This window comes from Oreochromis aureus, linkage group 14 (assembly GCF_013358895.1).
Source record: "Oreochromis aureus strain Israel breed Guangdong linkage group 14, ZZ_aureus, whole genome shotgun sequence".
NCBI classification, from domain to species: Eukaryota; Metazoa; Chordata; class Actinopteri; order Cichliformes; family Cichlidae; genus Oreochromis; species Oreochromis aureus.
In genome coordinates, this window is record NC_052955.1 from 32,311,623 (window position 1) to 32,327,771 (window position 16,149).

Consider the following 16,149-nt stretch of genomic DNA (forward strand, 5'->3'; position numbering starts at 1 on the left):
TGTCTTTTCCACAATCAGATTCGCGAGTGAAAATTTATGACCCAGTCAAAGATGGAGCATTGTCCATAACCATGACTGAACTGTCTGTGGGGCATTATACATCTGTGCCGCAGATAACAAAAGAATTCAATTTTAAATGTCAGCAACATCAGTCCACTAGCGACATTAAAACACAATACAGCGAAGTTAGTAACTACTTTAGTGTTATGGGCCCTAGGGGCACAGTTCTCACATTTAAAGGGAGACTGGCAGAAATCTTAGGATTCAAATCAGAAGAACCATTTGTACTTCATTATAAAAACACATACGCACCAAATCCTGCAGACATATACGGCGGAAAATATAACATTTTTATTTATGCAGATAGCCCACACTACACACCAGTCTCGAAATCCTTAATCGACGATATAGAAATTGATTTGAAAGACAACTAAAATCGACACATACCCTTTTTATACGGGAAGGTGTTTGTCAAGCTCCACTTCCGACCCATAAGACACCATTTTTAAAAAATAAGGATGTCTGGCTACAACACAGATGAAACAAAATATGTAAGATATTATTTAAATCAGGCTGGTAGTGAATTGAATGGTTATATTGGGACTAGCACACAATATGGTGCAGGTCTGGGGGGTTTGTTCCGAAGTCTGTTTAGATTTGCTGTACCGTTGTTTAAAAAAGGAGTCAACATAGTCAAACCCCACCTAAAAACAGCAGCATCCGGCATAGTGTCTGATGTCATATCCAACATAACCAAGCCAGCATCTACTAAGCAGGATGGCAACGGCTTGTATGTGTATACATCCAAACCTTCTAAGACCCCTCCCACTGCACGCATGCGTGATACACTGCCGTCTAAAAAGCGTAAAACGACAAAGTCTGCCAGGAAAGCTACCAAACGGAGACAACCGCGCGGAGTGAAAAGACCCAGAACCAGTCGCTCAAAAACTACAGCATTTGACATATTCTAAATGGCTCTGTTACACAACCAATCAGGAGAATGTCTAAAAACAGAGCTCGATCTTTTTACCGTCCCATACACACAAACGTCCATAGAGAAAACAACGTTTATTGAAATTCCGCCAGTTTCTGCAATCACAGACGGAGGTCCGATCGAGTTTTACATCTCATCTTCCGGAGAGGATTACCTGGATCTAAACGATTCCTATATCTACACGCGAGTAAGAATCACAAATGCCGATGGCACAAACTTAGGCAGAGATGCAAACGTGGGATTTATTAATTATCCAGGTTGCACCTTATTTAGTCAGGTAGATATAAATTTGGGGGATCACTTGATTAGCCAATCATCCAACACGATACATGATACATCTATAGAAGGGGAGAACCAAGGTCTGGTCACCAGAGGTAGTTACACAGCGAATAGCAGTATTGTTGAATTGATTGCTCCGGTACACGCAGACCTGTTTTTTCAAGAAAAATTATTACTTAATGGAATTGATCTGTCGCTGAAATTTGTGCGCTCTAAAGACGAATTTGCTCTCATGACTGGAGGTAACACAGCGTACAAAGTTAAAATTGTATCTGCTAGTTTGTTTGTAAAAAAGGTGAGTATTTCACCAAGTGTCAGGCTGGCACATGGCAAGGCTCTGCATCATGCAAATGCAAAATACGCTGTAGACAGAGTTTCTTTAAAGACCTGCTCCATACCTGCCGGGGCAAGAATATCAGCTAATGACAATTTATTTATGGGCAGGCTGCCTAAATTCGTCATCATTGCATTTGTCGATAATGAAGCTTATACTGGCTCATTCACACGTAATCCATTTAATTTTGAGAACTGTGATATAAAATTCATGTGTTTCTACGCTGATGGGCAGTCGTATCCAGCCAAACCATTCCAACCAAATTTTCAGAGAAAACACTATACCAGAGAATTCTATCAACTGATACAAACCACTGGAAGACATTTAAAGGATAGGGGGCTAGCGATAACCCGTGAGGACTTTGGTAATGGCTACACATTATTCTGTTTCAATCTGGAAGCTGATGAAGGAAATTCAGGGAATGTATCGTTAGTTAAAACAGGGAATGTGAGGCTGGAAACCCGTTTCAGAAATCCGCTACCCCGAAGAATGATCCTGGTGTGTTACTCTGTATTTGATTCAGTCATCGAAATATCTAATATGAGACAAGTGCTGCTGGACTACTACTAAAGATTCAAAATGAATACAATAGAACTAACCAGCATTGTTCAAAGGATTAGTAACAGGGCTCATCTTCTAGGAGTCTTAGCATGTGACCAGCTGCCGACAAAGACCATCAGATATCAGTGCATGGGCATTGTGAATACAGATCCATCAGACTTACCCGGGAAGCACTGGTTGGCGTTCTATATCACAAAAGACAAGCAAGGGTACTTTTTTGACAGCTTCGGCAACTCACCTGATAAGTTTTCACCCGAGATAAAACTTTTTCTTTTAAAAAACACTGCTCGAATATTGTATTCTGGGAGACAGGTTCAGAATGACTTTTCGGTAACCTGCGGACAACACTGTGTGTTTTTTCTATATCATGCCCAAAAAGGGCTGTCTTATTCAAGACTAATTAATATGTACAGTGATAACCTTGTTTGTAACGATGCAATGGTATGTCATTTTGTTAACAAAATAAGACCTGTTTCTGTATGTTTTGAAAATAACTTTGACTGTGTGCAGTGCAGATACTGATTCAAGTAACAAATAATAAAAGATAACAGAAGAGAATATTCGTTTCGTCTGATATTTATTTTCACCTAATTGTTAAAAAACATTATTTAGTAATACAATCTTTAAACATCAGCATAGAGTTTAAAAAGTAGTAAAAAAGGGTAAACTGGCATCTGTTTAACAATATACGCATAAGTAAAAAACACAATTCAAAGTAGTAAATAAAAAAAGGGAAAACTGTCATCAATTTAACAATATACGCATAAGTAAAAAACACAATTCAAAGTAGTAAATAAAAAAAGGGAAAACTGTCATCAATTTAACAATATACACATAAGTAAAAAAAAAGGAAACTGTCATCCATTTAACAATATACACACAAGTAAGAAAAAACACAATTCAAAGTAGTAAATAAAAAGGAAAAACTGTCATCTGTTTAACAATATACGCATAAGTAAAAAACACAATTCAAAGTAGTAAATAAAAAAAACTGTCAACCATTTAACAAAACAATATAGATATAAATAAGAAAAAAAGCACATAAGTAGTATATAAAAAGGGAAAAAAAACAAATGCATGGGGTAAAACGATCTTTTTCAAGAATAAGAAAAAACAAACATGATTTTAAAATTCATTAAAAATCTATCCACCTGCTTCTACTCTGCCTTGATTTTTTATGTGTGGTAAATAGGCTTTGATCACTCAGTGACCGCTTCTTGTGTAAACCATTTGTTTGTCACCAGTGTCGCCTTTATATTGGCTAATAGTCCTCCTCACCTCAGCATTAGGAAAAGCAGACAGAGGAACATTTAAGCGGGCAAGTGTTTTTAAAAATGTCGACCACCCGCTTAAATGTTCCTCTGTCTGCTCTGTCTGCAGGCCATGAAACATCTGTTGCTCTACGTGTTGCTGTTGCACTTTTGATCAAATCATAGAGATGCGAACCTCTGACTATCCGGTTGTCAATAATAATTTCACCCCTATCATTCCAAGAAACTCCTGACGCGCGCGTGAGCGCTGTTAAAATAAGCTCTGCATTTTTTCTGCTCCTTTTTGTCATATAGGACAAAATCTCGTCCGCAAACATGTCTTTTTCTCTGTCGCCACCAACATTGCTTTGGTGGTCAGATGCAACCTGACCGGCTTCAGAAGGCAAAGATAGTGTTAGCACATTTTTTTCACTCATGCCTTGTTTCACAAGTGAAAGGTATCTCTGAAGAATGGCAGAATACTTTTTAGCCTTCCCATACACATCCAAATCTGGCAGCTGCAGCACTTCAACCATAGCTTTGTCTAGCTCGTTTTGCGCTACATGCCTGACGGAGCCTGTATGTTGTTGCTGCTGTTGGTTCAACACGTCCAACTGATGCTGCAGGACCAAAAACATTTTCTGTGTGTTCCATTTTCACCTATTTGCTATAAGACTGGTGATGAAGGGTATGGCAGCCCCTAATAACGGTAACAAAAATCCTCCAGATTGGTTGATGGATCTTCTCTTTTTCAAAATTTTGACCTTTTTGTCTGCAACCAGTCTGATGTCTGATTACTTTTTTTTTTCTTTTTTAGCTGTCTGTACTGTTGATCAGTCAGTAGGATAACACCTTTCAAAACATTGAGCGATATTTCACACAGAGCATTAATAAAATCCATGCTTGCATTACAAATAATATTCCTCCGTAAGCTGGGTGGGGATTTATACAACAACTCCAACAGTGCAATTTTTCTCTGCATCTGTGAATACGACACCCTCTTTTACCGCTTTAGCCGTTTTTTGGGGATATAAACAACTTGACGATGCGACAACAAATTGGTTCTGAGTCTTAAATAGTCAGGCGTCTTAGATTTATAATCGATTAGAAGATACCCATATGGGGTGGATGTGGCATCATTAAAAGCTTCTAAGAAGTATTTTGTATCCATGATCAGTATCCATAAGTGAGTGTTGTATAGTCAGGCAGTACCCTTCTCTTGTTATAGATCACCTGAACTTTTTTTTTACAACTGTTTCATTCCTAAGATGAAACCTCTTCTAATTGCATTTGATGGTGTCAGACTCTGCAATTAAATGCGCATCCCTGTCGGCCACAAATGCCTTGACTAAGCCTTTCAACGATTCGTGGGTAACAACTTTAGAATTAACATCATTGAGTGTTACGCCTTTACACCTAACCTGAGTCTTGCCCTGTTTTGTGTAATAAGCATAGCATTTTGGACCTCCAGAGACAAACTCCGTAATGTGATCATCCTCTCCAGACCCGCCATCATTGAGCTCATCAGTCAGCTTGCCGAGGTATGGTCCTAAAGGGGGTACCCACTCCCCGGGATGAGAGGTGAAGATAACTGAATCTGTGTCACAGTAAAGAATGCGTTCCTGCAGCTTGTCTAACAAGTCATACAGAGTGAGCCTCGCATAGGCCGTAGTCATAGCACCGACAAAAACGAACACCGCCGCTCCTGTTACAGGCAACTGTGGCGATAAATTCAAGTTCGTCTGATGCTATAGACTCGTCATTGCTTTGAAGCACCTGCATGATTTCCTCAAGGAATAAATCTGTATTATAATCATCATCTGATTGTAACACACACTGCACATCACTGGCTAGGGATGGTCCTCGTAACACAACATTCAACATACTCCCTGATGGGGCATCTTGTAGGGCTTGGTCAATTAAATTACCTAAACTCTCTCGCACCCTGCCGGGAACCTGTTGCAGATTATCTAGACCAATCTCTCTAAAATCAAGATGCTGACGCAGTTCTCTGGAATTAAAATGAGGCATGTCCCTACTGCTAACCCCACCGTTAGCATCACCACCGCCGCCGCCAATCTGCACAGTGTCCATAGCTGGACTGGCCATCGGGCATACCGGGCATTTGCCCGGTGGGCCGATGGTAATTTTTCATTTTTATGGGCCGATGTTTTTTTGTTGTTTTTGTTGTTATTTTTTTTTCCCGTAACGGTGTAAACAGTGAAAGGTGGCGGATTGGACAGATGCTGGCAGATGTGTAAAAATAACTCAATTGTTTGGTAGTGGCTATGGTGGAGTGGTGGATGCCAGCAGGTGGATGAGGGAAAGGGGAGGCGGAGGAGGAGAGACCCGAGGTGGTCCGACTGTCAGGTGAACTGAGCTTCAGATAAGAAGTTATGACCTGCAGTCTATCTGGGTCAGATATAAATCAAGTTTAGGTGGAGTTCATTTTCGTTGTGCTGACTTTTTAAAGTTAGTTACAATAACTGGTACTGCGTACTAGCTAGCATGACGGAGTTTCTATACTACTGCTGGGCGGGTGCTATGATGTGACTAGTGAACTTTATTTTATTCATAAGGTTAGGTTAGGTTAGTAGAGTTGCCAACTGCCCCTTAAAAAACGGAATCCTCTGGTATTCAGAGTTAAAATTACGCGCTGAAAATAAATGCGATTTGTCCCGTACTTCAGCTAGAATGGAAAAAAAAAGACACAAAGCTGGAGTTATTCTGCATCTTTACGCTGTCAGCTGCCTCTTCTTATCTCATTCTCTCCCCTCCCTCTCCTGCTGCTACTTCAATCACGAAACTGATCAATGATCAGCTGATCGGCGTTTCTGCCGCAAGTCTCTCTTGCTTGTTTATCTCCCACTTTGCGCCATAAAGAGGAAACAAGCAGAGGTCACATTAAACAGCAGAAGCACCTTTAAACTTCATCAGCTGTTGTTAGAATTTATTTAATATTACTTTCTAGTATCAGCTGATGTTTGCTGGAGCCACAGCCGTAAAGCTGATGGTCATGATATTGGTTTCAATATGTGGCGAGAGGGAAACATGAAAATGAAACCAGGAGATGTCCTTAGTGAATCATCAGAGCTGAACAGGTGATGTAGAAACAGGTTTACCTTTAAGTGACATGAATGGGTTGAAGGAAAGTTATGAACTGTTTCTGAGAGACAAATAACACCAGGATCCTTTTCTGTGTAGCTGACAGCTGGTAACTGTGCAGGGGCGGGTCTAGCAAAGTTTTGCCAGGGGGGCAGGCAGGGCATTAACAGGGAGAGGAGGGCACAAAAAATACTTTCTTATTCTCATTTAAAATTTCTTTAATTGCTTTTAACAAATAATTATCCGAATATTACAACCAAAGTTTTCATCTGATGTCAAATGTATAGAAATCCATTATTGTACATAGTAATTTTTTTCAGGGTTCCAACATAATTTCTTCAGAAGTAAGTACTGTATATGATGCCAGTATTTTCCCACATTTTCTAGATACTGTACCAGTACTGTGTGTAAAATGCCATCAAAAAGTCAATTAAGTTTTTCTTTCTCATCTGTCTTTCTATCTCCTTTCACTTTTTAAAGGTTGCCATGTTAGAAAAAATATTTTGCCCTGCCATGCTGTTTATTGATGTGGTAAATGAATAGGTTATGAAAATATCTCTAAATCTGTCATTTATTATTTTTAATATTCAGTAATGGCCATATCTCACCTCTAGTCTTCTCTGTCTTAATTTCAGGTTTCCACCATATGTTGTAGATAGTTCAGGAGGTTAACTCAACCAAACAGTCTTTGGGTTTTGGCTAAGTATTGTTTAGAATACCATATAGGGAGGCTGGTGTAGGTATAGGTTTATTAGATTGATACATACACTAAAAAAATGTTTTTTTGGCCCTGTAATTATTTCAATTATCTATATAAATTTTACAAAAAAATAAAAATTCAGTGCTATTACTTTAAAATGGCAGTTTTTCCTTGTAGTGCATTACTTGATTGTTTGTAATTATGTGTCCTCAGTTTTGTATGTAAATTGAATCATTCGATCCAAGTAATATTCACTAAACCAATTCATTGGCTTAATTAGTTGATATTTCCAAGTAAAATGTAATGGAGTGACATCAGTGAATATGGCCACCTTCTCTGCATTCGGAGCATGACGTCAAAGCCCCTCCCCACATTCTTTCTTCAGACATACCATGGTCCACATTTCGACGGTTGGCAGACTTGACGGAAACGGGAAGAAGTGGAACCATGAATGTAAGTTTTAAGCGGAACAAACTTTGTACGTTCCTGTTGGCTCACCTACTTAAGTCAGTTTCTCCCCACTGAAAGCAGCTGCGCTAGCAAATAGTGTATTTTCCTGCTAGACTTGCTGACTAACTTTCCTGGCAGGAGGTATGTCCAGAATTTCCCACAGCACTTTACAGTGTCAGGTTTTGTGTGGAGGCAAGGAAGAAGGAACCCAAACGCAGGACTCGCAGGTAGGTGAAGACTGGTGAAGGTTTATTATAAGGAGTGGATGAACAGAGGGTGAACGGACACTGACTGGCTGGACAACTGAATGGCTGACTGAACTGAGAGAACACTGACGGGAACGACAACATAACATCACGAGAACATCAATGACACGACAAAGAACTGGTGAAACCGAGAAGCTTAAATACACAGGTTGAATGATGACAATGATTGGAAACGGGTGAGTACAGGGCTGAACATAATCCGACTAATGACACAAGCTGACATGGGAAAAAAACAGGAAGTGAGGACATTAATGTGGCAAACTAAACTGAACATGAACAGAACTGAATCACTGGGTCAGCGACCCAGGAACCCTGACATACAGCTTAGATGGCCACCTAAACAACACACGCCTGCTGCCTTAACAAACGTCTTTGTGAACAAAACGACCACGGTCCAGTTTAAAATAATTGCTGCACCGCTGCCATGAGGTGTATTTTGGAAGAAAAAAAAAAAGATGTACGCACTCGATTTCACTCAAGTCTTCATATTGACCTGTTTTAAATTTGACACCGAGCTGACATATGTAAAAAAAAAAAAATAAAAAATTAATATCAGTGTGCATCCTTGAGTTAGTAGAACTTAGTTGAAAAGCATATAGATAACCTTTTTTTTTTTTTTTTTTACAGAACATAGGACCTTCTGACTGCTAATTTGAACTCCACAAGGTAAGATCAAATTAGTAACGATTAGGTTTAACTTGTCACATAATTTCTTTGTGTGGCAGTTTGGTTTAATTTTGAGATGGTTAATTTGTCTGTTTAAGGTGCCACAACATGAGATGGATGTGTAAGATATGTAGCTTTGAGTCGGAGAAGAGGTTGGGATTGTTAAAACACTGCAGACTAAAGCAGGGGTGGGCAATCTCAGTCCACGAGGGCCGGTGTCCCTGCAGGTTTTAGATGTGTCCTCGAACCAACACAGCTGATTTAAATGGCTAAATTAGCTCCTCAACATGTCCTGAAGTTCTCCAGAGGCCTGGTAACGAACTAATCATGTGATTCAAGTGTGTTGACCCAAGGTGAGATTCAAAACCTGCAGGGACACCGGCCCTCGTGGACTGAGATTGCCCACCCCTGGACTAAAGCATGGAAATGGTGGTTGCAGCCAGTCAGTCCCTTGTCTTCACACTGATTGCCCTTGCTCGTTTAAAACATTTAATGCCCTTAAGACCCATTTGTCTCGACACCATGTGAAGATGGTTACACAAAGTGGACCTCTTTCATTTACTTGTCTACTTTGCTGCTCTGTTTTTTTTTTTTTTAATTCAGAGAAGCAGTATTTTGAGCATCTTAACAACCACTTGAGGAAGTTTGAAGTAGTTGCATGTGTCTTCAAAAACTGCAACTTCAGTACAAATATTTATTCCACATTTGCTACACATAGACACAGAAAACACCAGTCACACACCCTTGAGGATTTTAAAACTGAAGTATTAAAAAGCAAACCTAATGAACCCATGTTTGCTCAGCATGAGACCTGTGTGGAAGAGAGCTTAGATCTTTGGGATGGGGAACCACAGGAGTTGTCTCAAAATATAAAAGAGAAATTTGGCCATCTATTTTTAAAGTTAGAAAGTGTTAAGGGATTTTATTAGGATTTTAGGATTTTTATTATGTTATGCTTAAAAGTACATTTCATTATCTAGATGTGTTTGCTCTTTTAGTATTCAGCTTAAATAGAGAAGTTACGCTCTGTTCAACAGGAAGTCTGCATGCAGCACAGTTCTATTTTATCTCTTCCTGTACATGCTACACGAATATGCTTGAAGTATAAATAAAGCCTGACAACTGTTCCAGGGTGTGAGTCTCCGTTGAGTCTCACCCGTGTACACGTTAACTGGCAAACTGTCTGAGTGTCATTATTCTGACCTGAGTTGCATTACAGGAAAACTCCTGACATTTCTTGGTCCTTCGAGCCGGATTGGGACACAACACTTTTGTGTGATCCCATAGGAAAACCTCATCGAGTCCTGACGTCGTGAGAAGCCCGCGCTGAAGTCTGTCGACAGCTCCCCTCTAGGGTAGAGGATAAAAGACCAGAGACGTGACATTTGGGTTCTGGCCAGCGTTCTTAAAAGTGGTCCACGGCGGTGGGGGTCGATGAGGCGGACCTGTGAGACCGGCAGTGAATCAGCAGCCAGGTGAATATTAACACTCTGAGACACCTCGCGTAAAACGTATAGGCTCGCCCAGAGGAGTTGGTAGCATTCCTAAAAGTAAAGGCTCGTCTGAAAAAGGACTGGTAGCATTTTTAGGAGTATTTCTAAAAGTAAAGGCTCGCCTGAAAAAGGGCTGGTAGCATTTTTAGATAAGGCTCGTCTGAAAAAGGACTGGTAGCATTTTTAGGAGAATTTCTAAAAGTAAAGGCTCGCCTGAAAAAGGGCTGGTAGCATTTTTAGGAGAATTTCTAAAAGTAAAGGCTCGCCTGAAAAAGGGCTGGTAGCATTTTTAGGAGGATTTCTAAAAGTAAAGGCTCGCCTGAAAAAGGGCTGGTAGCATTTTTAGATAAACCTCGTCCGTGAGAGGACTGGTAGAACGTAGAAGGCGTTGAAAAGGTATTGTTGTTGTTTTATTTTTGTTGGTGGAATAAGTTGATTTTACAGCACAATAAGGAGGCTGAACTATTCCACTAATTTGTTTACTGTTGGCCACCCAAGTACTGGTGAAAAGAGAAAAAGGTCGTGTTTCATCACGTAAAGGTGACACCGCTTTCAAGAATAGCTTGAAAGTAGAAGGCCGTGTCAACTACCTCTCTCGATTCTCGTGCCAGAGAAGGTGCCGCAGTTGTGTAGTTGTAAAGGATTAAAATGGGTAACGAAGCTTCAAAGCTCACTGCTGACGAGCAGTGGTTAGAGAAAAAATGTCCAGGCGCCAGACAAATTAGTGCATGTAGATGGAGAAATCCTAAAAAAACTAAATGTCCCACATGGGAGGGAAAATGTAGCCCCTCCGCATTGACTAAATTAAAAGAAACCCTCCAAGCAGAAATAAATACCGGAAAGGATGCTAAAAAGAAAACAAAGCGTACACAAGAGTTGTAATATTTTAAAGCATGGAAAGAGGAATGAAGTGGAATAAACAAAAGGTTAAATTAAATTAGAGCTTATCTAATGTATTCAAACTGATAATAGAAAGGATAACAACCTGTAAATTGGTACTAACAAATGAAACAAAATTGGGAAGACAACCAAGCTGAACGAATAGAATAAATGAAAGCAGATAATTCACACGAAAATATACAAATAAAAAAGAGAAATGCATAAGGTATATTAAGGCTGTGTCATTGTTCAGCCAAGGAAAGCAAATGTCTCCAGCTTGGGAAGGTGTGAAGCTGCAGATTCACACAGGCCCACGATGGATACATAATAAAATATTAAAATAAACTATTGTATATTAGTAGTAAAGTAGTGTATTGTAATATACTATTGCTGTTATAAAAAAGGAAAAACAATACAATGATAACATTAATAATGACATACTATTAATAAGAAGAGGCACCTCAGTCAGTTATGATGTGAGGTGGATGATTGTTAAAAGTAGTCTAAATCAAGCTTAAGGTTTGCTCAAACTCAGTACAATGATATATGAGATGAAGAAAATAAGGAAAATAACTACACTAATCAGGTGCATAGAGACACTTGACCTGCTTGTAAACCTGTCATCTTAGATGAGACTTTGTTAAGATGAAGAGCAAACCTATACTAACAACTAATGAGCCAAATCCTGTATACAACAGCTAAAGCTACAAGATTGAGAAGCTGAATTAAATATGTGGACACTACCAAGCTAATGAGGAGCGGTGACGCGCATGGAGATTGTTGCTTTTGGTTTAGAGTGTTGTTGAGCTTTATAACTATTGTTTGCAAATGTTGCTAAATGCCTGTGACTGAGATGCTGGTTTTGCTCACTACAATTGTATAAATAGAGTTTGAATTCATTACTGTGGATGTACAGTAAGTGACCACTATATATCTTTCAGTAGTAACTGAAAGATCCTCTCTTGAGCAATAAATGCCGGTGTGTTTTAGTTTTTCTCCAGTTTATGTGTGTGCTGTGACAATGATTAGAGGTTTCAGTTGTTTTTCTTTGACTTGCTCTTTCTGATTATGAAAAGCATGTCTGAAATACTCGTATGAAAGCATATTTTGAGTGATTTTAACTGTGTGAATGCTGTGGGTAGTAGGTTTTGAGTGATTGGGTGTGATTTGTACAAAAATAATAAAAAATAAGTAATAATAACACTACAAAGGTTCATAGTAGAGTGAGTGAACAAGTGGAAGTTTGAGAGAAAAGGTAGTGTGTGTGATGATTCCTGATGTCTGAAAGGGCTCTATTTAGAAGTGTGAGCGTGACATAAAGGTGTATTGGTTTTAGATCAAGATTTAGTAGAATTAAAGAGGGTTTATAGACTATGAATACAAAGAAAAACAAAAGAGTTCGATTAGTCTGCAGAAACAGGAAATATGTGTGCCTGTGGTGTGTCAAGACAGCTCACAGAGAGAAACAGACGAGTTAAACTCTAAGAAGATGAAGCGACTGAATGTTTTAAGAACAGTAATGAAAATGACAATTTCGGTCAAACACACTCAAAGTAATGAAAATGATATTAATTGTATGCTTTAGTGTGTCAATACAGGTAGATTTCTCTCAACCTGGAACCTTGAGTACAGCGACAACAGCATAGATTAAGCAGGAAAGTGCAAGTGCGAGAATACAGGGTATAATTGGGTTGAAATTGAAGGCTGAACTCATGATTGTTTAGAGATGTCCACCACGTCACAAACAAAAAGAAGGTAAAAATAATGACAGAAATAATTGACAACTATATTAGTGAATAGACAACACATACACAAATTGTTATATGTGAAATTATTTTTGGAAAGAGTCAGAAGTGAGATAGTTTGAATTTAGAACTCAGTGATAAGGTGCATGAATTAAACCTTATTGTAACAAACACTTGCAATGAAGAAAGCAGCTTACACTCAATTAATATGAACGCAAAGCCTTGATGTCATAGGCAATTTGTTTGTTTTTTGTTTGTTTGTTTTGTTGGTTTGAAAAACAAATTTGTGGTCATACTTGTGGATCACAGTGACACATAATGATTAGGCATATGATTTGTTGATGCCTAGTATTAGAGCTGTGAGCTATGAACTGCAAGCAATGCAAAGTTTGTCCCAACTTAGAAGTTTGATACATGCCAGACAACTTTCTTATGTAGGCATTTTGCTTTCACAGTCACACATCAGAATTGAGAAGTGTGGACAGTTAAACCCAGCACTTCTCCCTACTTCGCAAGATGGTGACGCACACTGCTGTATAAAGAAGCTAGATGAGGAAACAAAACCACGCGCTGACCTTTACAGCACCCCACAGGTTTCGTTAACATCTTTGTAGATGGTTCAGTGTCCAAAAATAGCCTTGGGCGGAACTGTGTAGGTTATGCGGTAACCACAGTAGACACAATTTTAGAAGCAAAAGCACTAACTTCCTCACACTCTGCACAGAGCGCAGAACTTACAGCTGTTACACGTGCCTGTCAACTGCATGAAGGACAAGGCATAAACATATACACTGACAGCCAGTATGGCTTTGCAGCTGTACATCATTTTGCAAAAATTTGGCAGAGTAGAGGGATGGTTACTTCTACTGGCAACCCAGTGCAACATGGAAATCTTTTAAAGGAAGTGGACTGTTGGAAGTGATAATATTGCCAAAACAGTTAGCATTATGTAAATGTGCTGCACACCAGAAAGGCAACTCAGAGGTCACTGAAGGCAATAACTTCGCAGATGAAGCCGCAAAAGCAGCAGCACAACAAACTACAGACACATTAATGTCTGACACCTCAATGCAAATACCACTTGATGTGCTTATAAATGAACGAAAAGCCGCACCAACTACAGAACAAAGGAAATGGTTAAAATGTGGAGCACAGCTAGAAAATGATTTGATGACTTGTAATGGCAAACCAATACTACCAAAGTCCCTACACAAATCAGCAGCATTATTGACACACGGTTTCAATTATGTGTCAACAGGAGGGAGGGGTGGTAGATAAAATTTCGGAAATTTGTCAGAACATGCATGATTTGCCAAAAACATAATGCGCATAATGCACACCACCTCATCCTTTTCATACAATCCACATGGAGTTTGTTGAGCTAAGTGAATGCCAAGGCTCGCAATACGCTCTAGTGATCATAGACGTATTCTCAAAATGGCCAGAAATCTATCCAGAAAAAAAAAGCAGACGCCATCTCAGTAGCAAAATGTTTGTGTAACCATTTCATTCCGACATATGGCTTCCCCACTCTGATAAGATCAGACAATGGGACACATTTTGTTAATGAAGTAATCAGTAAGGTCTCTGAAGCACTAGGATTTAGCATCTGTGCTTACCACCCACAAAGTGCCGGACTAGTGTAAAGAACTAACGGCACAATAAAACAGAGACTGAGAAAATGCATGGAAGAAACAGGGAGACCATGGCCTGAGTGTATAGGCCTGGTAAAAATGTGGATGAGACTTACATAAAGTTCTCAGAAACTCACACCTTTTGAAATCATTCACGGTAGACCATTTCCACTACCAATCACAAGTGAGCCCATAGATAAGTCAATAAGAGAAACTACACTAGCCGAATGGATGACTAAATTACTTGAAAATAAAGAGATTGTTCTAAACAACCAACTGCCGAGTGACATCTCTCCAGTGTCTTGCAGGTTGAAACCAGGTGATTGGATCCTGATCAAAGTACTCCAAAGGAAAAATTGGAGTTCACCAAGGTGGGAAGGTCCTTATCAAGTGTTACTCACCACACCTACTGCCTGCAAAATAGCAGAAAGACCGTCCTGGATTCATCAAAGCCACTGCAAAAAAGTGAGTGACAACCTAGACGTTTAGACGCCGACACCCCTAACTCCTGGTGATCTATTGGTGAAGGGAGGGCTGATCGGGTACACCCCGCCCTCTACTTCTTGCCGGTGGTCTACTCATCAGAGGTCACAGGTGTGTCTGGTCATCATGAAGACACTCGTCCTCCTGGTGGCTAATGTTGCACTTCTGGTGAGTTTATTAACACTCACCCGAAAGAAAGAAGATGAACAACACCACCTGCAGACAAGATGGACACATGACAACTCACATCTTCGTGACATGACACAAGACCACATTCACCCATGGATGAACAACGCATGGTATCGATATATACATGACAGCACACCCAGTAAAGACTGCTATGTTTGCTCCTATATGCCCCCAACGACACAATACGCCACCCTGTACGCGAAGGCAATGGACATAATTCAGGCAAAGTGTGCCGCAAGCTACGCCAGCCTTGGGTATCAATTCCAGGGAATCGTGGTCAACCATGAGGAACCTCTCCAGATAGGACTACGAAATGGCACATGTGACGAATGGTTCTGGGTTGACCTGAAAGTGAAGCACAGAAATAAGGCTAAATCATTCCCAGTCTTTCTCAAAAACAATGGGAATTTGAGCCACACCCTATGCTACCGCCAAGAGAACGGATCCACGCCAATAGGAAACACCACCAACTGCAAAGCAGTACAGACACATGCTCCTGGAGGACCAGTGAAGAGCAGCAACATCTCGAATGGCACCTATTGGGTGCAAGGAATGGCCTGGCTCTGTGGCCGACGAGCTTATTTTATCCTTCCTGGGAATTGGACAGGTCAGTGCGCTCCCATTTTCATATCTGACCACACTTTCAAGATAACCATGGACGCCACGTCAACGTCACCGTCAACAACAAGGAAAAGACGAAGCACCCCAGACCTCAAGCAGCATGATTCCGTGTGGGGTTCCGATGTCCCAGAGGAATTTGAACTTTGGACTGAAAGACAAAAGGTTGCTCACGCACTCTTCCCATGGGTGGGGGTAGGAAAACACGCTTTAAGAATAGAGACTCTAAACTACCGTTTTGGACTTTTTCTGAATGCTTCATGTAAAATCAACGACGAACAGAATCAAGAAATTGACGCTCTGCGCATTGCAGTAATGCAACACAGGGTAGCATTGGACATGATTCTCGCCGAGAAAGGAGGACTATGTGTCCTCTTTAACAACACATGTTGCACATACATTCCAGATAATGTGCACTCATCCAACATGACTGATGCTCTGAAAACACTCAGACAACTTCGGGATGCACAACAACGAGACTATGCCACAAACACAGAAGACTA